General features: G+C 34.3%; 1 protein-coding gene across 5 annotated transcripts in view; it reads left to right on the forward strand.

The window, feature by feature from the left end:
* LOC5574971 (histone deacetylase 4) overlaps window positions 1-23,356 on the forward strand; it is a 252,457-nt gene that overhangs the window by 141,041 nt on the left and 88,060 nt on the right. The gene's annotated exons all lie outside the window — the stretch shown is intronic.

Genomic DNA, 23,356 nt, shown 5'->3' on the forward strand with positions numbered 1-23,356 from the left:
GTCTCTCCATGCATGTTGTATGAAAATCGCGCTTACATGGCATACTGAAGCGATGCGAAGTGGCATGGAAAGTGTGTCAAAGCGTGAAAGCAGTGCGTGTGGTGCTTCGACGCGTCAAAACGCTAGAAGGCTATTTAAACTATTTTTTGCAGCACTCATATTGTGCGTGAATTTGGATCTGATGAAAACAGTTTTGAGAAAATTCAATTGACAAACACAAAAAGGGTTCTTATTTATATTTGAAAAATAAAATGTGCTTTGTACCACTGAACTGATTTTCAATATTATACAATAAAATTTCCTAACTCAAAATTATCATTTGGCCATTCCATAGAAAACAATAAAATCTCACAATGTTCCATCACTTATAAATACAAGAGTCGTTATATTTTCAATTATTATAGCCCCAGCTTTTACTATGATAAAGTGGTAAATTGTTCTCAAATTTTACCTAAAAACGAACTGCATTTGAAGCCATTCGTGATCTTGTTTATGACATCGAAAGGATACCCATTAAACGTTTACAGTGCTCGAAGGAAAGGTACACATTTAAAAGAATATTTCATTCCGTAGATACAAACATGATCTTATATCTATAACTAGTGTGTTGCTTTAGTAAATGTAAAGCAATTCTTCGTTCATAACAATTGAAGTTTAATCATTTAATTTTGTGTGAAAAAAGGCATTAAACTTCAAATTTCTCGAAAATTACACTTATTTTTTAATATTCGGTTCCCACTTAAACGTTTCGCCGAGAACCCAACAGCTGAGAATTTGGTAATTTTTCAATCCACATTTTTTGCCGAGATCTCGGCAAACTTTACCAAGATTTGATAAACATCCGAGATATCGGTAAAAGTTTTGCCGATTTTGTTCTCGGCGATTCTGTTTAAGTGCGTTGGCCTAATAGCCATCATTATGCACAACCAGTACACACTTAGAAAATATCACCGACTCCGGTAATTTTTTTAGCGAAATATAAACCGCTGAGCGCTCGGTAATGTTTTCGGTAAAGCTAAGGATTACCGAACAATAAAATAGAATGATTAGAACAAAATAAATTGCATATTGATGTCAAAGTCCATCGATTTATTTCGCGTTTTCGTTTTTATACCGTTTGAAGTTGAACTGCTCGTCTGTTTATGAAGATGGGAAACCAGTGGCATCACCAACAACTCGAACGCGCACTTCAAATCTTGAGCTACAATCCTAGCTCATATGCAACTGTTCACCTCTTTTGCAAAAAACCGCCACCGAATCCGTCATAGGTGTTTATGTTGGTTAATGTTATGATGCTATCCAGAAACGTAATTGGGCAGTTACAACGACAAGTACTACAACGAAAATATTTTATTCAACCTTAAACAATAGGGTTTTTAATAAAATCACTCAGGTCGTACCTACTTACGGAAAACAATCAGAGAATATTAAACGGATGCAATACTATCGCGTTGACTATCACACAGAAACAAATATGGCGGCCTCAAAAATATCAAATTACAATTTGATCGGTAACGAAGCCAAGTGCACAAGACTGGAGAATCTTTCAACAGTCCACGATAAAAATCAATCTACAGTTAACTCTCCCTTACTCGATATTGAAGGGACCATCGAGTTAGGGAGGTATTGAGTTACAGAACACAAAACCAGTGCAACTGCGATCCAAGAGACCATCGAGTTAGCCATGAAAACCAACTTTTACTATGGTTCTCTAACTCGATATCGAGATACGGAATATCGAGTAAGGGAGAGTTAACTGTAATTACTTGCTTGTTGGCAGTGACCAATGGGATAAATTTTCAACTAGGAGCGCTGTTTGGCTCTCAAGTTTTATGCTCTTGAAAATTTGAGGTGTGGATTGGCTTCGTTTATAATCACCTTAAGCATTGTAGCACTACGAACTGAAGTACGGTGAAAAATTACAGTCTACGGCGAATCTAAACAATTTACATTTTTTTCGGTAAATAAAACGGCGATTTCGGTAAAAGTGGACGAACATTGTTTTGATTTTTTATATATAATATAGGAGGGTTCGGTAAATCTCGTTTGTAATACCGAAACTTCAGTTAAATATTTATTTACAGTACGTTGCCGGTAAAAAACATTACCGAACAACGAGAAAAAATCCAAGTGTGTCCCAATTATGTTTTGATCTTGAATTAATCAATTTGTCTTTTTAATAGTTATTTTGGTAGTGATTCAAATTTAAGAGCTGTGTCATGAAAATCTGGATTAACTATTCATTGGTTATTTCATTAACGTGCTCAATCGTGTGTTCGGTCATGTAAATTAACAACAACTCATTAATTCTGTTATAATTTTAATATTGTATATACTATTAATCATATCCTAGGATTGCTATTTCTACTTGTTTCGTTTAGGTTTTATGGGTTAATTCACAAATTTCATACGCAAAAATTGTCATTTTTCACACCCAACCACCCCCTTGTAACGCAATTTGTATGAATATTTTTCAAATTTTATAGGAGCTGTAACATCTTCAGTACACCCACCCACCCCCTTTAGCGTTATGAAATTTGTCGGTCATACATAGAAATTTTTAGTGGACTGGACTGCCGAATGATGACGAAAAACAACTTGCTTTGTGATTTGAACGGTTTTCTTGTACGTCATCACGAAGCAATGCTCCTGCTTGATGAAATGATTTTTACCCCCTTGCTATACATTCTACAGAGTCGCCTTTACAGGCGCCAGTTGATGCAGATGGACATGGGAAAAGAGAAAAAAACCGAATGAAGCAGCCATGCGCTCTCTCTCTGGTTGCAGGCAGCATGCTGTTGCTGAAGCACAAAATCAATGAAAACAAGGAGCGCATTGAAACTCTTTCGAAACCTCTCCCAGTATGCCATACCATTTTTACCTCTTCTCTTCTCTTTTCACCAACACTTCACTTCACTTCTCTTCTCTTTCAATATGTCATCGCCCTTCACTCACTCGTTTCGCGAATAGCGCTCTCCGACCCGATGATGGGGTCGTTCGGGTTCTGTACTCTCGCACTCCCTTCTGCGGATTTATATTTTCGCTGCTCGGTGCTCACCGAATGCAGAACTCATTTGACGCCCCGCCATAGAATAACGCACACCACCTATCAAAGGTGGCGTCTCTGTACCGCAAATCCAAGTAAGCGTACCCCAAAGCCAATCAAACAAACGAATGGTCGTGTCTAGAGTGCCTGTAAATCCACTCTGGTCGTGTCTACCCATCCTACTGCGATGCCAGATCTACGGAAATTTCCGTACTTCTTCGACATTAGAGACTTTCCGCGGGCCGACGTATACAAAATTTAAGGAAATTAATTTTTCTGCAAAATTTTAATTACCATCTGATATTTGAAGAGTATTATAATACAGTAAACTCTTACTTAGGATTACTTTGAATTTTTCCATTTTTCCAATTCAATTTGCATTGGAAAAATGGAATTGAAAGTAATCCTAAGTAAGAGTTTACTGTATTATAACACTCTTCAAATATCAGATGGTAGTTAAAATTTAGTAGAAAAATTAATTTCCTTAAATTTTGTGTACGCCGGCCCGCGGAAAGTCTTCAATGTCGAAGAAGTACGGAAATTTCCGTAGATCTGGCATCGCAGTAGGTCCTCCTACTTACATGTTGTCAGAAATTCCATCCGATGTTCTTCAAGGAATTTCTTAGAAAATCCTGCAAATTACACCAAAACTTCCTATATAATCCTTTCAGTGATCCCTGCATGAGTTTATCACGATTTTCCACAGAAATTTCACCAAACACTAAGAATTGCTTTTAGAAATTGCTTCTGATTTTGTTCAGGAATTCTTCCAATAATTTATAAAAAACATACTTGACCATTATCTATAGCAGGCCTGCCCAACCTTTTTGAACCGCGGGCCAAATCACAAAAATAATTTCGTGTCGAGGGCCAAATTAAAAAAAAAACAAATATTCGCATAAAGTCTGACAAAAAGTAAATAAATGAAGTTCATAGAATCTGACAAAAATCAGTTGATGAAGTAAATTTAATTTGAAGAAATCGAAAACCAGAAAATTCCTGCTAGTCATTCTGCTGGATGTTGTGTTATTTCAAAACTATTTAATAATCTCTTGCAGAATATTTTGAAGTATCAACTCCAAAATTTGTTCAATTCTGTGCAAATAAAGCTCTGGATTTTATAGAAATTATTCTTCTAATTTTGTCAGAATCCGACCCGAAATGTGCTAAAATCCAGATCAAGCTTTTACGGAAAATCTTGGTCAGAATTTCCAGGATTTTACAAGAGTCGTGCCTAGGATTCCTTCAGAATATCACTCAAAAATCATTTCGAAATGCAACCTTGAAATTGTTGAGAGTGCTAAAAAGCAGTGTCGTGAAAATCTCAATTTCTCATAACTCACGCTTGGGATTTTTCATGCGTGAGTTGTCATTCAAAAAATCATGGATGAGTTGGCGCACCTTTTTGACTAAATGTCTCGTATTTCCACAGTTTACTCACACACGGCAATAATTTCTTGTTAGTCTTGTAATATTATACTAATCCATTCTAGCGTAAGCAAAAACATTCGGGTTTCACGAATGTTTGACGGGTTTTGCGACTGAATCATTTTTTACGGTTTGAGTTGATTGAAAAATTAAAAAAATGCGAAATCATCAAAATCTCAAGCGTGAGATTTGCGAAGCAGATCTCTAATAAGTTTGCTTTCACGGGAGAGCATATTGATTGAGATTTGAGTGTGAGTCTATCAACACTGCTAAAAAGTATTTCCAGTAAATTCAGGCTAGAAGTCTATGGAATTCTGGTAAAAAATCTGTGCCGATGTTATCCGTGATAGTCGTTTCCAGAATTCTTAAAAAAAAACCCTGTTCAAGATTTTGTAAAAAGCCTGTCTTTTTATAATACTGTCAAGGAATCTGTGTGAATAAAATTTATTTCCGGGGTTCTGTGAGAATATTAGCCTATGATTTAGTGAAACTATGTATGGAAACATAGCCCTTTGTCTATTAGTTTTGCTTAGGCTGCATTTTTGAATGCTGAAAGAAGTCGTAGTAGAAACATGATTAAAACACACATGTTTTGAGATTATGAATTAAAATTAAGTAGCTAAGAAGATTTAAAGGAAACAAAACAATTTAAATAAATTAGTAGGTTGATATTAAACTAGAAATTAAATAATTTCTAATTTCAGGTTGGTAGGATAGTCAATGGGCCAAATTTAAGCAGAATCTTCGAACCCTCCGCGGGCCGCACGAAATAAGGTCGCGGGCCGTACGTTGGGCAGCCCTGATCTATAGAGACATCCCTGGATAATTTTGTTTAGAAATTGGATGTGACATTTGTCAAAGTATTTCTGGAAGACTTCCAGAAAATGCTTCAGGAGGAATCTCTGGAGTAATTCCTGAAGGTATTTTAGAGAAATCGGAAAAAATCACTGAGTGAATTTCTGCACGTTCTAGGACTTTCTTGGAGGATTTTTGGAAAAATTTCTAGAAGCATTCCTGGAAGACATTGCACAATGGTCCGATTCGATAATTAAGCGGGAAATGGTGATTTCCTGTTTTCGTTGATTTAAGAACTATGGTCTTCACAGAAGTTGTTCGTTATTCAGTCATGCATCTTCTTAGAAAATAGTTCATTAGAGTTATGCTCATTTAGGTTTCAATTTTGATTCAGAATTTTTTGTGTGAAGAAACTCGTGATTGTGTTTTTTCAGCATTTTTTTAGGAAATGTTATTGTAAACAAGTTTGCTGAAGACACTTATGATCTAACTCTTCATTAAAGCTTGTTAAATTAATTCTGAAAGTTTCAACTCAGGATGCACCGACAAATGTTCAACATTTCTCCAAAAAGTTGTATACCGTGCACCCCCGCTAATTTGAACGGTACTTCATGCAAACCATCGGGGTTTATTTCTAATTTGAACATCTAGTCACCCTAGAATCGTGTTTCTGATAACCCTTTTCACTGTATTGTTTTGATTTTGATCCGTTCCACAGCGTTCCATTTCACTTTACTCCGTTCCATGAGTTAAATGACGTTTGAATCATTTTTAATCTGAACGATGTGCAAATTAGTGGAGTACAAATTAAAAAGTGTTCAGATTAAATGCGGCCAAACCTACGGGTCCGTCCTAATTTAAAGCTTTAAGAATTAATACACTAAGCACAAATGAAGAGTTGGATCAAAAGTATCTTCAGCAAAGTTGTTATCATAACTTATTCTTAAAATTTGCCAAAGTAGGCAACCAAACATTTTTTCAAACCAAATAAAAATCAACTTTTTTTAAGAAGATGCAAAACTTAATTTCAACTTCTCTGAAGACATAATACGTCTAAAAGCAATAATTTTTTTCCCGATAATTTGTTGATTCGAACCATTGGGCATTGCCGGTCGAAGCTTTGGATTAATCTCTTGGGTTGTCCTGAGACATGTTTCGGCTTAAATTCTTGAAATTATCTTAAGAAATCTTCGTCTGGTGGAAACTAGGCAAATATCAAAATACGTTTTTGATGAAATTTCTGGAAAAAATACATTCATCACAACGTAATACTTGTTATAATATCGCGGGGAATATATGTCGTAATTAAAAAAAATAGAAATATCTCGTTTGGATTATTTTTATATTATTGGTTCCTGTATTGTCTCATTTTGATCGCTGTAGCCTCTTTTTCCTGCCGCTCAATTTGAAAGAATAATGTGTGAAGTCAATTCCTAGAAGAACTTCTTTGAAAAACATAATGGAAGGTGCATTAATATGGAACAAAAATCTAATTTTCGCTCCAGTCCACTTTTCAGGTCCCATTTGGGTTCCAACAAGAGATTCATTGTTGAGAAAATTGAGAGTGCCTCTATAACAATCATGATCCGCAGCACGTCATTAGAGTCTGTTTATCGTCTTATGCTACAGCTCTGCTTAGATAGGAGGGATAATAGTGCGTGATAAAAGCTTGTTACAACTTGCGAAACATTGCCGATCATGGACCGATACAGATGTGATGTTTTTCTTCGCTTCCACTGGTTACTCAAGTTTTTCAAGAATTTCTCCAAATATTAATTCGAGAATTCCACTACCCGACCAGACGGAAGAAACAAGATTATAACAGAATGTGTTCCCCTGATATGGTTTTTTTCTATATCACCAGTTGTTATAAAACACGTACCGTTAGTAGTTAATATAACAAAAATTCTAACAAAATTTGCACTAAATTTAACTAAAACATAACAAACACTGTTATAACTATATCAAAATTATTACAGAATGTGTTACAAGGATGTTACAAAATAACAAAATTATTGCAAACTATGTTACTGTTTATGACATCGGATGTTATTGGCAACAAACTTATAAATGCAATGTCAAAAATATATCAAATGTTGTTATAAATGTGTTATTTTAAATATAACAAGTTTAGAACAAAGCCCTCATGATAACAAAATTATATCAACTTCTGTTTATTATAACTGCTGCTGATAGGAATGTGTTATGATCTTGTTATGTGGTTCTGGTCGGGTAATTATATCCATCGATAGCACTGAGAGCTTCTTCAGATATTTTTCAAATAATATTAAAAAAAAATCTTCCGCAATTCTATACCGTGATGAATCAAAATCCGGACGGTACCAATATCCGGACACTCTGATGACATTCATTAATTAAAGACAAAATTTAACTCGTATAGGCCTGAGTGAAAGCAAAAATACTAAAATCCTTACCACTCAGCGAATACTAAACGGATTCAAATATTTTTTTGTCAGTATACTGGCCCACATATCTAGTTTCAAGAAATGGCCAGAGGAAATCGGGAATACTCCTGTAGCCGGAGTTATGGCGGTGGGTTACTGGGTCAAGTCAGGTGAAAAAAGGCGATTTTTTGGGACATGCCAAGTTATCTTTATATATTTCCAATGGCAATCATTTTAATTTGCATAAATCATTAAAATCTGATATTCAACATTATAAATGAATAGTTTTTCACCGTTTAGAGTGTACCAGATGCGGCCACTCGAACTTAATGCCCAGAAGAATCGGCTCTAGATTTGTTAGGTACTAAACCATTTCAAATCTCTAAAAGTATAGATCGAACATAATAGTTCACTAAAATGCGTTCCTATAAGCTTGACACAGATGTTAAGATACAAATTTTGCACTTTATCAATAATTTGAGGCATCTCGGGGACCCGAAAATGGTCATTTGTAGGATTAATCAAATGCAGTTGAACTAATTAATCAATTTAATCGATTATCAGAAAGTTTACGCTGATGCGTTTTTCTTAAAACTCCTTGATATAGTGGCCACATTATAGCCGATTCTGGAAATTACCTGTGACTTGAAATTTGCCTACCTTCAGGGGCACATAAGCACAGAACCCTTGTCACCCGACATGACCCAGTGATCCACCCCATTAAATCCGGCTACATGAACATTCCGGAGATCCTTCGACCACTTTTCGAAACTAGATATGTGTACGAATATACTGACAAAAAATAATTAAAATCCGTTAAGTATCCACTGAGCGGTGGGAGTTTTAGTAATTTTTCTTCCACTCAGGCCTATACGGGTTAATACCGTGATGCATCAATACCCGGACACTTAAGCTGCCATGAATGTTCAAAATCCGATATGAAAAGGTTTTCTTCAAAAAATATCAAAGTGTTTTTATGCAACGAATACTTCCATATTTAATCTAAGCGAAAATGATCAATTTTCCGATAAAATTGGAGATTTTACCATAAAAATAATGAAAACAATGAAGGTTGTCTTGTCTTTAAATCCGGACACCTGCAGTAAATCGTGTCTATAAATCCGGACACATTTGAATCAAAATCCGGACAGCTATGAATTAAAATACAATTAATGAACTCTAAAATGTAAAACTTTTTAAAACAACTGATTTTTTCACGTTCTTACAAATTTGAGCAATGCAAAGGTTTCCTAAACACATTAAAATGTGAAAAAGGTATGTTGTCATTACCTGGACTGGGACGGCTGTGATTTGAGCTGGAACAATCACTTTAGTTCAATTTTTCTGCATAAAACAATGCTCTGTATATTTTTCATCACTTATCCCACATTTATTGTCTGTTTTGAAAGTTTTCCTACAGTGTTGCTTGTGAATTATGTTTTTACACCTTATAAATAAAACAGTTGATTTCAATGTCCGGATTTAAAACACTTGGCTCCAATTCCGGACAGCCTCTTTTTGTAGACCTTTTCACTGTTTAACACGTTTGTCCACTGCATATTTCTGCAATATGTTTTAACTAATCACTCAAGCAACCTTTTCGGGCACAATTATTTTAAAATCACTACACGAACCGTATAATTTCACAGCCAAACGTTGTGAGTACGTTCGTCGATGCTGTCAAAAAAATCACTTGCACCAGGACAAATGACGTTCAACTCGAGCAACTTTTTTGTTTTGTTAGTTTTAATTAATTGCAGAGTGTCCGGATATTGATACCGTCCGGATTTTGATTCACCACGGTATTATCATGTTTATTTCAATTGACAATTTTGAGTATGAACATAGCTGATCATTTTACATTCATTTGTAATCTAGTTATCATTGCCAATCAGTTAAAAATAAAAAAAAAAACACGAAAAAGTTGCTCTTGTTGAACTTCATTTCTTCGCGAGGCAAGTGATTTGGGCGATAGCGTGGTTGAACGCACACATATCGTTTAGTTGACGAAAACATTTCAAAAATATACAACCCACGTGAATTCTTCATGAAGTGATGGCCTAAGTGTTCAGTTACACCATATTGCAGACATATAGAATGAATCTACGTTTGAAATAGTTAAAAGATCAAGGAGAAGAGGCTGTCCAGGAATGGAGCCAAGTGTTTTTAAACCCGGACAATGCAATTAAGAGGAAAATAACCATCATCATTTTACAAATTTTCAAAACCAGTTTTTTGCTCAAAATTCAAGCATTACTCAAGAAAATCTATCATTGCATTACACTTACCGTGATGAATCAAAATCCGGACGGTACCAATATCCGGACACTCTGATAATATTCATTAACTAGTGATCCCGGCAAACTTCGTCTTGCCATCAAGTAGGCTATTGAAAAACGCTTTTGATCGTCCCATATAAAATGACAGTTTCGTTCGCGCTCGTTTTTTCAACTTTCCCGGTGAATATCCTGCGATTTTTATACACACAAACACGTCGGAACCCTTGACGAACAAAACTGAGAAAAAATCATTCAAATCCGTTGAACCGTTCGTAAGACATTTCGTGACATACAAACATCGTTCTATTTTTATTTATATAGATTAAACGAAAAATTAAATGTAATTCTGCCTGTTTTGAACCATATTAACTATTTATGATACTTCTAATCATTTTACTGATAGTTGTAATCTAGTCATCATTGCCAAATAATTAATGAAAATGCAAAACAAATATGCCGCTCCGTCTGGACGTCATTTTTTCGATGGATAGTTTATTCGGTAGAAGTGTTGACAAGTGCCTGGGTATTGATGCATCACGGTACTATCTTAAATGCGATGATAGATTTTCATACGGATTGTTATAAATTTGAACGAAAAAACTGGTTTTTATTTTTTGATTATTGTTGATGACTGAATGATGGATTCTTGAGCGTTAAATCGTTTATTTATTGATCATGAGAACATAATTTAAAAGTGAAGCTATGAGAAAACATTCAAAACTATCAATAAGTGTGGAAAGAGTAATGAAAAATGCTTTATGTAGTTTTATGCAGAAAAATTGAACTAGTAACTAGTAATTTAAGTAGTAGTTGATTGTTGCAGCTCAAACAACAGTCACCTCAGTTCAAGTAACAAAACTACAAATATTGCTTACATTCAAACGATTTATTCATTACAGAACACGCACAAGTTCCTAAGTGCACGATGAATCGAGTTGATTAAAAAAAAAAATCATTTATTTTTCTATTCATAATTACATGTTTTACAAGCTGATTCGTAAGTGTCCGGATTTTTAGACATGATTTAATGCAGGTGTCCGGATTTAAGAACAAGATAAGCGACATTGCTTTATTTATTTCCATGGTAAAATCTTCAGTTTTATTGAAAAACTCATTAAGTTCTAACATAAAAGTGTTCGTTATATAAAAAAAACTTTCAATAATTTTGATTGAAACCTATTTAAAACGTATTTCGAACTTTTGTGTCGACTTAAGTGTTCGGGTATTGATGCAGCACGGTACAGGGGTTCATTACCACACTCTAAAAACTACATTAGAAATTCAGAGGTTTATAAAGTATTTTTTTCAGGAATTTCCATAGGAAAGTAATCTTAAAAGTTTCACACTTCTCTATTGAGAGTTCATAAATTTACAGCAATTAATTCGAAAAAATATAACAAATTCTGTGGTATTTTACCTGAGTATTCGTTAGAAGTTTACTTCAAGAAAATAGATTTCTCCACAGTTTTTTACATATTTACATAACTTTCCAGAAATGCACACAGATCGTCGTCCTTAAAAAAATACTGTAGAAATTATTGAAGGGTTTTTTTTTTTTGTTCAGAACGATGATCAGTGTACATTCCAGGAACATTTCTTAATATATTTCTCCACAGATTCCTTTAGAAACTCCAGAATATATTGCTCCAAAAGTACTTCAGGAATTGATCCACAAAATTTTAATTGTTTAACGATATCTGTAAGGAATTTTCTATATTCTTCTCTAGAAATTCTTTTATAGTTTGCTCTATGCATTTGTCCTCTATGAGTCGCAAAGCATTTTTCGAGGGAACTTCTGCAATAAAGGATGCAAAAACTTTCCTTTTAATTTTTGCTGCAATTCTGAGAAAATGTTAGAATATGCCTGTAATGTTTTTTTTTAAAGTTAGTTTCAGTTACCATAGATTTCTCTGGATTACCGTCCAAGGATTTCACTATTGATTTCTCAATGATTGTCATTTGTGATTTTTCCTTACCATTTGATGAATTTTCCTTAGCTTCTTCTAAGTACAAGCTAAGAGTAATCGTCTTCCAGCGATTACTCTTAGCATGTACTCAGAAGCTTCTGCGAGATTTCCACAGGAATTCCTTTTAAGATTTGTTTTATAACTTCATTCAGGCGTTCTTATATTAATTTCTTTAAAAAATATCTTTTGGTAAACCTGTGTATGAATTATAGTAAAAATTTTCAAAATGCTTTCAAAGCTGGACTATTGTAGTATAAAAGTATTCTGGAAGTATGTTTCTGGAGGATTTTATAGAATAGACTTAGGTAGATTGTTGAGAACATCACTTGGAAAATTTAAGGAGAAATTCTTGGGGGCAAAATTCCTGGAGAAAAATCAAGTAAAAATTCAAAAGTAATCTTGGAAGAATATATTCAAAGATCCAGCCAAATGTGTTTGGCAGGGTTGGGCCGTATGCTCATTGAAATTTATATAAACTATTAAATTAATTCAGGCCTAGTTCCTACAGAACTCTTTGGGATTTCTGTGAAGAAATCTTAGAAGATACCCTAATTTTATTTATTTATGTTCGAATGAATCCCTAAATAAAACGTTAATGCTTCCAGTGGGTAATTTGCGCTTTGAAGTAAGTACTTTTGGATGAAATAAGAGAAGATCCTTTTTTTAATCCAGCAGAAACAAGTATTCCTGATATCATATCTGACGAAATTCCTATAGGAATCACAGTTATCAATGGAAGATTATTGGAGAACTTCTTGTGTATATCTCCAAAGTACAGTATGACCCTTAAAAAATCGAAAATCATCATATCATATTTTATTGTAGTTTTTATATGGGAAATGAAAACGGAGCAAAAATTTTATTCATTATCATTCATTATTTTTATCTGTTATTTTCATCTCACTAGAGAGGAATTGCAAGCGTACCTTCAAATTTTATCATGCGGTCATCGAGTTCAATATACAGTCGACTCTCCACATATCGATATTCTATAACTCGATGGATTTTTCGATCCCTTTGAAATCCCATACACCATGCTCTCCATAAGTCGATATTTCTATGATTCGATGTCTCCCCTAGCCGATGTCACGTGTGAGGTAAATTTCCCTCGATATCTATATAAAGGCCATTTTTATATAAGGAAACATGGATCAATTCTGGTTTAAAAGTGATTTGAAAACATACAAGTTGTAATGAAAGTTTAAAAAATATAAAAATAAAAATATTGGTTTTTTAGTAAAAAAGAATTGATTTCTTGAGTATTTTGATAAAAGTTTTCAACTATATTTTGTTTAAACTTTATCAACAAAATTCTCACAAAAGTGATAATTAAAGTATTGAAAATTAGGATATTTGATCCTTCGATTTTAGGTTTTTTTATGTGGGTATGTTCTATAACTAATTATATAAGTTCTATAGTTAGCCCATATCAAATTATTAAATGAATTCATACCAGGAGCTCTAGAGATTTAAACATATTTTAGAATAAACGACTCAAAACTTATGAGTTGGTATTGATCTAAGTTGTTTCTAACCAAACTTCTACCATAAAAAAAACTTGTATGCACCTCTGTATTTATTTTTTATTATACTTTAACAAACAATAAAGGCACATCAAACCCATAAGACGCAATTGCTCCCAAAATCATGACCCAAACAAAATATGTTATTGTGAGTATGAAAAACACGTTCGCTTAAACATTCCCCAACCTCTGATCCCAAACAAATTAATGTTTTATTTATTTTTTTATTTATTTATTTCGTCAACCGACGTAGACTAGTACATGTTACATATACATATTTTTGTTTTATTTCTTAATGCTAGTATAAATTACGAAATTTATAAAAAAATATTGAAACAAATGTAGTGTTAGTAATATAAAGTTCATTTTTTTTATTTTATGTGTTGCGATTTCGAATGGATTTGAAGTATGTTTTTAGATTTTGCCGAGAGTAGAAGGTGAAGTTTTTCGAAGGTGGAATGTTTATCACCAGAGTATACGACGATCAAACGCTTTTTTGTAACTTTTATTGAATAAAACCTTTTTTTTTTTTTTTGCTCCAGTACATTATTTAGGTTAAAAGTTAGAAAAATTGTCCTAGATAGCGAATATATGTCAAAATATACTACAGTAATCAGAAATTACATTCACTAACGAAAACAATGAAAATAACGCTTGTGGATGCTAAATTCACTTTCAAACAATTTTCGCATTTTTTTGGACCATACTGTTATTTGTTTAAGAGTTCCCAAAGTGCCTTAAGATAGATCCCTAGAAGCATTTGTGGAGAAATTTCATACAAGTTGTTTTGAAAAAATCTCAGAGAAACCTTAGATAAAATATAATATATATATATATATATATATATATATATATATATATATATATATATATATATATATATATATATATATATATATATATATATATATAAAATATATAATAAATTATTATAATAATTTCATAGGTATCTCTCAAAGAAATTTTAGCAAATCAATGCAGAATTTCTGATGTGAATACATTTTAAGAATAAAAGTGTTCATCTATAATCCGCAGTTATCGACGATACTTTCTACCGAAATTTTGAGCTTTGATCTAAAAATACAAGATTCTTCTTTGCAGGTAATAATTTATGTTTCGTGACAAATCTACGAAATCGATGCTCCAACAATCTGACATCACTGCACACTGCGATGCGAACGACGATGATGATGCTGACAACAAGTGCGCAAACAGTCACGGCGCAACGGTTGCTATTTTTAGAACCATCCACTTCACTCTCGTTCTCTCGTTGCCATCGGGCAATATTCTCGCACTCGCGACCGCAACTCGCTCGTCTACTACATGCTTGTGGGAAAATATTTCTAACGTCGTTGCAAATAGACAAAATCAACTGTCACGATGACGGATGGTTTGCTGGAAAAATGGCACCACCTTCCCTACCATCATAACAAAGTGCAACGAAAACATGGAAACCTGGGGCAAAGTTTTGTGCTGATTCTCCAAACGTGTATGAGGAATCAACAGGCGATTGCAAACTTTTCGTGTGTTTGAAATGATAACCGCGCGGAGTTTGGAACCAATACACAGATGTGAGGCGGAACGAGTTTCCAATAGTGGGTTGATTGAGGGTTTTTTTTGGACGGGGTTTTTTTTGGCAGCGCCGACTTTGACACTACTGGTCTAATTTTGAGCTGTATATGATAGAATGCTTGAAACATGTTTATGTTTACAGTAAACAGAGCCAACTAAGCAAGTTCTGGGCGAGGATGTTTGCCGGTTTTGGTACTCGATAACTTGTAAATGGCATAAAATGTTTCAATATGCTTTTAGATTGTTCAAGGTTAGACAAACTGTTCTTGAGTTCAAAATTGAAGATCTACAGTTGCCATTGTAGCCTTTTCAGCTATACAAAGTCACGATATGCATTCAATCATGTCTATTGAATCCTATGAAGAACGACAAATAATTTATGATTCAATCAGGGATGTGATAGATCATCCAAACTACATTGGAATCAATAAGTTAGGATCTACGCCTGAAACAGTAGCTTTTCTCAGTGTGCAATGTCGCGTTAACTATTTGGGCTGAACCTATGGATGGCCATTATGCTTTATGAGATAATGACGTATGTCCTTCATGGTCAATCTGCCCTGAAGCTCAGAAGGTAGAATCCGTGCCCGAATTATTAGCTATTTTTGCTCCTCAGAGTAGTTTAAAAGCTCAACGGACGTTTGGGATTTCCTTGAGTACACAAAACGGTCTGAATCTTAACCCCTCTACCGGCAGCTTCATTTTTTACCGCTAAAAAATATTCAAATCGCGATAACTTTTTCGTTTTTCAACGCGAAACACAGTTTTTTTTCAAAGCCTACTGCACGGCCTACTGTGCAATACAATGTTTGCCAGAACAACAAGATTGGAAATTTTATCGTTACGTAATAAATGCCTTATTTCCATAAAGTCCTATAGAACTTCTTAAAAAATCTTCAAAAATTTTGAATACGTCAAAAAAGTTCGCTTTGAATTTGAAAAAGCAATCAAAATTCTTAAGGAATTGTATTTTTCAACCACATTTTTCTCAAATTTCACAGATTTGTAGAACAAAATAGTTCGATCTAGAAGCTCCATAGATACCAAAGATACTATTCGAGAGATTTTTTCAGGAGTTCACTCAAGTTTCTTGAGAAATAGGTTCATGAACTCTTCTAGTGATTTCTCCAGAGTTTTTTTTCTGGAATACTTCCTATAGGGATCCCTCTAGTAAGATCACTAATTCTTCCAGAAATTCTTCCAGAATTCCCTCCAGAGATTTCTCCAAAAATAATCTACATAGGTTTGTTCCAGATTTTTTAAATAACTTATTTGTAGGCTTTTCACAGGAAACCCACAGTACCCAAACTGATTTTTTTGTAATTCTTCTAGTCATTGTCATAACGATCCCACAAGCTATTATTGCAGGAAATCTACTTCTAACTCTTCCAGGGGTTCCTCAGTAAATTAGACCAAGGACATAATTTACATAATTTTGTAAAACAATGTTACCATAAAAAACTCAATTTTTCAAAACTTTTTTGTTTTTCGGTAGGGTGACCAGCTGGAGAGTTGGTGTATTTAGTAAACTTGTTTCAATTTCATTAATTTACGCCTTGTTAATGCAATTCTGCAGATTATTGTTATTGAAGCTTTACATTTTCTGTACATGTTACGATGTTATACAATATAGGGCTGTTTTTCCTCATTCTGCTTGTGAATGTTTTCAAAGTTCTAGAGATTCCAGAGATATCTTTAGATAAGCATGCGCGACTATTCCACAGATTCTTCAGAAATTTCTTCCCAGATGCCTTAAAGAAACGCTCCAGGATTTTTTTGTAGATTCCCTTTGGTTCAACAGTTGTTTTCATTTATTCTTCCCCCAATTAGCCAAGTTTATTTCATATTTTTTCAGAAGAAATTCTTTGGGTATATTTCTAGTAAACTCAACAACAATTCATCCGGAAATTCCTACTCCGAGTTATATTTCATAGGAACTCCTTCAAGAATTCATCCACAATTGCTTAAGAAAAGAAACCCAAGGATCATCACAGGAACTCTATTGAGAACTCTTCCAGAAATTTCTCCTTAAATTAGACCAGAGATTGGTCATGAAGACAGTTCTTGAATATTTTCTCCATTAAAGTCTTTATGAATTGTTCAATTTCACACCAGCAAATAATACATCAATTATTCCAGCGAATCCTTGGGTTATACCCATACAAATATTTTCAGGGATACTGTCCAATATTTTTCAAAGATTTTTTCAACCAAATTCTTCAAGCAGTTATCCAGGAATTCGATTAATGATTTTTCCCACAATTATCATAGCAATTCATTTAGAAAATCTTTTGAAGCCTTCCTCGAGAGTCTATGATTTCTTTCAAAGATCCTTTCAGGTGTTCTTCAGGAATTTCTGTAGAAGTTACATAATAATTTTCGAAATTATTTCATTTAGAAATATATCCAGTATTTTTTCATGAATTTGTGCCATGATTTCTAAAAATATTCCTTGACAGACATTCCCACCAGAATAATTCATGAATATTTTTTTCAGAAACCCTTGGAGTAATTCTTGAAGTTATTCTTAGACTCTTTTTTATCACGACTTTTGCAGTCAGCTATTTTTATTTTTTGGGGGAAAGATATTCAGTAGCGGCAGATAGAGATATGTCTGCGACAATTACACTTAATTTAGAAAACATATCTCTATCTGCCGATATTGACTACCTTTCCCCCCAAAAAAGTTATTGTAAGAGAAATTCCTGGTTGAATATTGAAGCGATTTCTGAAAAAATATTGGTTGAATTCTTGAAGAACATGATTCCAAAAGGAAATCTTGAGGAAGGTCGATCGAAATCGATTCGCTGAAGAATATAGGATTTCATTGAGAAATTTCTGGAAGAACCTTCAGGTTCTAGTTTAAAGCTTTTTAAAATCAGCTTCCTGTAGAAAGACTTCATAGATTTTGTTCTGAAATTTCAAAGGTTTCTGTCAAAATCTGCCTTCACATCTTCTTTTCGTGAGCTTTCCCCATTTACAAATAAGAGGTGCTTTAGATTTTTAAAACTTCTCACCTTCAATCCTGGATTCTGGTCAGCTTTTAGAAAACTTAAGATCTTCTGATCAAACATTTTCACAATTTATAATTAGAAAAAAAAAAGTTTTTACAGCTTCTGGTCCTAGGCCTTCTAATGATTCCATAGCATAACTCATGTGCTTTAACACCATATTTTAAAACACACCCAGGTAACAATTTGAAGCTGCTCAAACGCTTTAATAAATAAGTCAAATCAGCCTTTGTTTAAACAAATGCTGTTCATAGCCTCCTCACACTTTTATTCAGCTTTTAAACATCTAATTCTGGCGATTTTATTCAGCCTGAAGTTGAATTGAAGTTACATATATGGAAGGCTGAGTAAAGGTCTAGCATGCTTTTATTCAAGTTTCTTTCAATAACGATAGTTCTATTTTTAGAACAGATGGCAACCTTCAAAAGCTTAATAATCGCTTATTCATCCATTATTCAACAATAAACCAAAAAAAAAAGTTAAAATATTTCCAGATGCACATATTTGGGTTTTATCAATGCCGGTAACCATTTAAAATACATAGTAGAGATGTGAGCTGGAATTTAAAGACGAAAATTATTAATAATGATCAATTGAGAATTGAACTCAGATTCACTGATTTACAGCCACTTACCTTGACAACTACTCCACATGAGACTGTGTGAACATCATTCAGAACAAGAGAATAACTTGCCGACGTGTCTGAATAAGGGATGTTAAAGGTTGCATAGAGGCTGGAGAAGCGATATCAGTGCTATGCGAAAACATTTCAATTAGCTGTCAGTAGTGTGTTGTGATTTTTGTTTTAAAATAGAATCCTCGATAATCTTTAATCTGTTTAATTGTGGTCCACTAATTTTATGATGGTTATTTTATTTTCATTTTGCAGCGTTTGGTGGGGCAATAAGCGCGCAAGTCAGTCCAAAGCCGGGGGAAGGGATAGGTAATGGCCGTAACAGTCTATGCGGACCGCTTGAACACCATCAGAAAGGATAAGAAGGGTTGAGGCAGGGTATAGGGAATTGGAAAAGACTTGACACAGTAATGCGATTAATGCTGCAAAATGTAAATGTGCTGATAGCAATTTAATTTGAGTTTTGAAGCTTGATTTGACTTATTTAAATTCCAAATAGATCAGCCATTGTAAAAGTAAGAAAAAATAAGCTGATCGCTTTCTAGAAATTTTATAAACAACAAAATAATAACAATATGAGAGTGATGCTAAGGGCTGCTGATGGCACGATGCGACGCTTTAGGAGATTTTGATACTGATCAAACATTACTATAAAGAGCGCAATTCAATCGATGATGATAACTTTACAAACTTTATCTGTTTTCGCACTGATTGACGATGCTGATTTATATAAAAATATTTGTTATTATTAGTTCATTTGTTTGTGTGATCTAGGAGTTAATAATGGAAAAAATTTAGTTACCCTTGATGATAAAACTTCCATGACCAGAAATATTCTATTTTGAGCACATTTTCCAAAGTTATTCTATCCAGATATCCATTTACTGCTTACAATCCTGAAATTATTCTTATTGTGCATGCTCATGCATTATATTAGTGATGCTCATAATCATGTAACAGATAAGAAGGAGAGAAAAAGAGAATATAGGAACAGTGATTAGTAATGAGTTAATTATGTAGTTTTATAAGAATTATAAACAATTAAACAGTAGCAATGAATAATAGGTAATAATTTTAATAGGTAGTTCTTTCACTCATTGATTGTCTTCAAAACCTTGTCAAGTATAGACAATTGATTTTATGTCATTTATTACTACATTGAAGCTACATTGTACTTATTAAGTATTAGGTATTATTTTATGTTTTTATCACTATTGATATTATCAAGGCCAGAATTCCCAGTGAGTGAAGAATTTTATAGTACTAGAACACCATAGAAGATCGCTAAATATTAGCTAATCATGGAACTAATTTTATTCTGGTTATAGTGAAAAATCAATTATTTCTACCGCTTCGTTCAGGTAATGAAAAATATCTCCAAGCTCATCGATACCGAACTCAGGTGCTTTTTTTTATCGAGAAAATAAATGCCTGTGCGCGTTTAAAGTGGGTCCGCTTCGTGATGGGGAGATTAGTTGTTCAACAAGTTTATTGAAACAATTTTCAAATAAGCAGGACGTACCTACATGAACGACCCAAACTTTGGTTGGTGTATTTTTGTTCCCGTAATATATGACAATTTTTCGACAGTGGATGTTGATTTGATTGAAGCTTTAAATAACCTTTAATCAGTGTCATTAATGCTTGCTGAACAAAAGTGAAAACTGTAGATGGAAAAAAGTTTGTTCAACTTGATATTCAGCTTTGAGTGTACTGCTGAATAAGAATGTTTGATAATCTTTTCTTAAAATTATTGTTCAGCTGTCAGTTTTGCACACCATTGTTCAGCCAATGTACAGAAATAACTCTTGCTGTTCAACTTTCATTGTTACTTGGGCAGCTTCTAGTCAATTAAAAAAACCGAACCTGCTAGCCAGAAGCTTTCAGAACTCCTGGTCGGTTTCATAACTTATTTTCAGAATATTTGAAATTTTGTGGTCGGAAGCTTTCAGAATCAGTTTCCAGCCAAATAATTCCATAGCATCTGATCTGAATGTAACAGAGTTTTATGAAGAACTTTTAACAGCCTTCATTCAAGTACATTCACTGCTTGAGCCAAAAGTTTTAAAGCTTTCAATGCTGCTAGTCGGAGGCATCCATAGCTTCTGATCAGAAGAGTTCTCAATAAAAGCTACTACAGCTATGTACATTTTTTTTTGTTCAAGAAATTGAATGCTTCTAGTCAAATGCATTCCCAGCATCTATAAAGAAGTAACGCAGCTTCTAGTTAGAAAGATTCGCAGCTATTATGCAGAAGCTTTTGTGATTTGGGCTTAGAATTTTTTTGAGTTTCTGCTCAAATGCTCTCACAACTTATGGTCAGAATCTTCAACAACCTCAATACAGAAGCTTTCACAGTATCTAATCAGTAACTTTCGCAGCTTTCATAGTTTTTATTCACAGATTCTGGTTTGAAACATTCATAGCTTCTATACAGAACATCTTCAAGTCAGAAGCTTTGACACTTCCTAGTCAGAAGCTTTCACAATTTCTGGCCATAATATTTCAAAGCTTCTGATTTCATAACTTCTGGTCAGATGCTTGCACAGCTTCAGGTCAGACGCTTTCGCATCTTGTGGTCAGAAGCTTTCACAGCTTCGGTTGAGAAGCTTTATTTCAATGCTTCTAGTAGAAGGTAATCGCAGTTTCTAATCAGAACCTTTCACAGCTTCCAGTCAGAAGCTCTTACTGTTCAACACAGAAGCTCTTGCAGCTTCTAGTCAGAAGCTTTGATAGCTTCTAGTCACAAGCTTTTACTGTTTCTACTCAGAAGCTCTAACAGCTTCTATTCAGAAGCTCTTACAGCTTCTGGTTAGAAGCTTTCACACTTCTGGTCTAAGCTTTGACAGCTTCTGATCAGAAGCTTTTGCAGTTTGCTTCTTGTCTGAAGCTTTCACAGATTCTAGTCAAGAGGCTTTCGCAGCTCTTAATCAGGAGAATTTTTTTAGTTTCTAATCAGAAGCATTCACAACTTCTAGTCAGAAGCATACACAGTAGTGTGGGACAAAATTTAGATTCTCGCTCCAGTCCACTTTTTGCATTGCATTTAGGTCCCATACCAACTGTGCAAAATTTTAGCTCGATCGGAGAAACTATATTTTAGCGCCAGCCGTTCAAAGTTTGTATGGGATTTGCTGTGAGAAAACTTACTTTTGCAAAGAAAAATCGCCAGAGGTCGCCCTTTGACCTCTTTAAAAATTCTGAACACAGACCTCGATACGTATTTTTACGATGAAGAATATTGCCGAAGACCGCGAAACAATCCGATGCTTGTGAAAAAAAAAAAAATTCAATGAAAACCTATTTGCAAGGCGACGTTGATTAACACGTAAAGGAATAACAATATTAACAAAATCAGGTGAAATTTCCAAATAGTCTATGCTTAAATACTTTTTTCACAAGCATCGGATTGCTTTGCGGTCTTCGGCAATGTTGTTCATCGTAAAAATACCTATCACGATCTGTGTTCAGAATTTTTATAGAGGTCATTGGGCGACCACTGGAGATTTTTCTTTGCAAAAGTAAGTTTTCCCATAGTAAATCACATACAAACTGAACGGCTGGCGCTAAAATATAGTTTTTACGATAGAGCTGAAATTTTGCACAGTTGGTATGGGACCTAAAAGCAATCCAAAAAGTGAACTGGAGCGAGAATCTAAATTTTTCATATAACCGTGTCCCAGGCTAATACACAGCTCCTGGTCAGAACCTTTCACGTTTCGTGATAAGAGGTTTTCAAAGCTTCAAATCAAACTAATTAACAAGTTGAAAAAGCTTCTAATCTCGAATCGTGAAATGTTTTGTTCTAAAGCTTTTCTCCCAGCTTTTAGCCAGAAGTTTGCTCAGTAACTGGCTAAAATCATCTTTTTCTCGATTTTTTAAACATGAAAGATTTCTGATGAGGAGCTTTCATAAACTTATCTGATTCAGCATGCCATCTGACTTTATAATTCGTGTAGGGTCTAACATGTCAATTGAATTTATTTTACATAAAAAAATGAGTTTTTTAAGTTTATATTGTATTTATCATAAAACGAGCTCACAAATTCTTATTTTGTCCTCTACAATCATTCGGATCTCTGATTGTCTTACACGAGGGTTTCCCAAACCATCTATCACGACCCACAGGAATACCTCGCATGGAAACATCAAATCGCATACAGCTCATTAAAGAAGAAGGCACAAACCCCAATTCCCCACCGTGTCACTGTGTCAGTGATTCAGCGCGTTCCTCTCCTTACTCAACCGGGCCCGTATTGTGTGTGTCATCTAGAACCTCGCGCAATAACAATAAGGCTCAGTGTTATCTCGCTCAAAATATTGCGCAAAACCATTCAATTTCCTAATCTCCTGACATATTGCTACAGCATTTGACAACGACGACGCTTATCGGGGTGTGCTATTTCCAGGTTTAGCGTTGAGGGTTTCGACCAGCTCCAACCCCCGAAAAGCAGATAGGGGCATTCCGACCGGTTTGGGACTGTTTGGCGTTATCTCCGGAATGATTGCAGAATTGCCAAACAAGTGATTCCCGAAATACGAATGCGAACACAAACTTGCCAGTTGTCAAGCTCTGCGAAGATAATTGAAACAAAAATGGATTTTGTTGTAATCAATCGCAAACAACGAGGGTGATGACAGACACATACAATTTATTGTGTTCCAGAAGTTGAATTCTGATAAAATTGACAGTATA

The sequence above is a fragment of the Aedes aegypti genome, chromosome 1 (assembly GCF_002204515.2).
Source record: "Aedes aegypti strain LVP_AGWG chromosome 1, AaegL5.0 Primary Assembly, whole genome shotgun sequence".
NCBI lineage: Eukaryota > Metazoa > Arthropoda > Insecta > Diptera > Culicidae > Aedes > Aedes aegypti.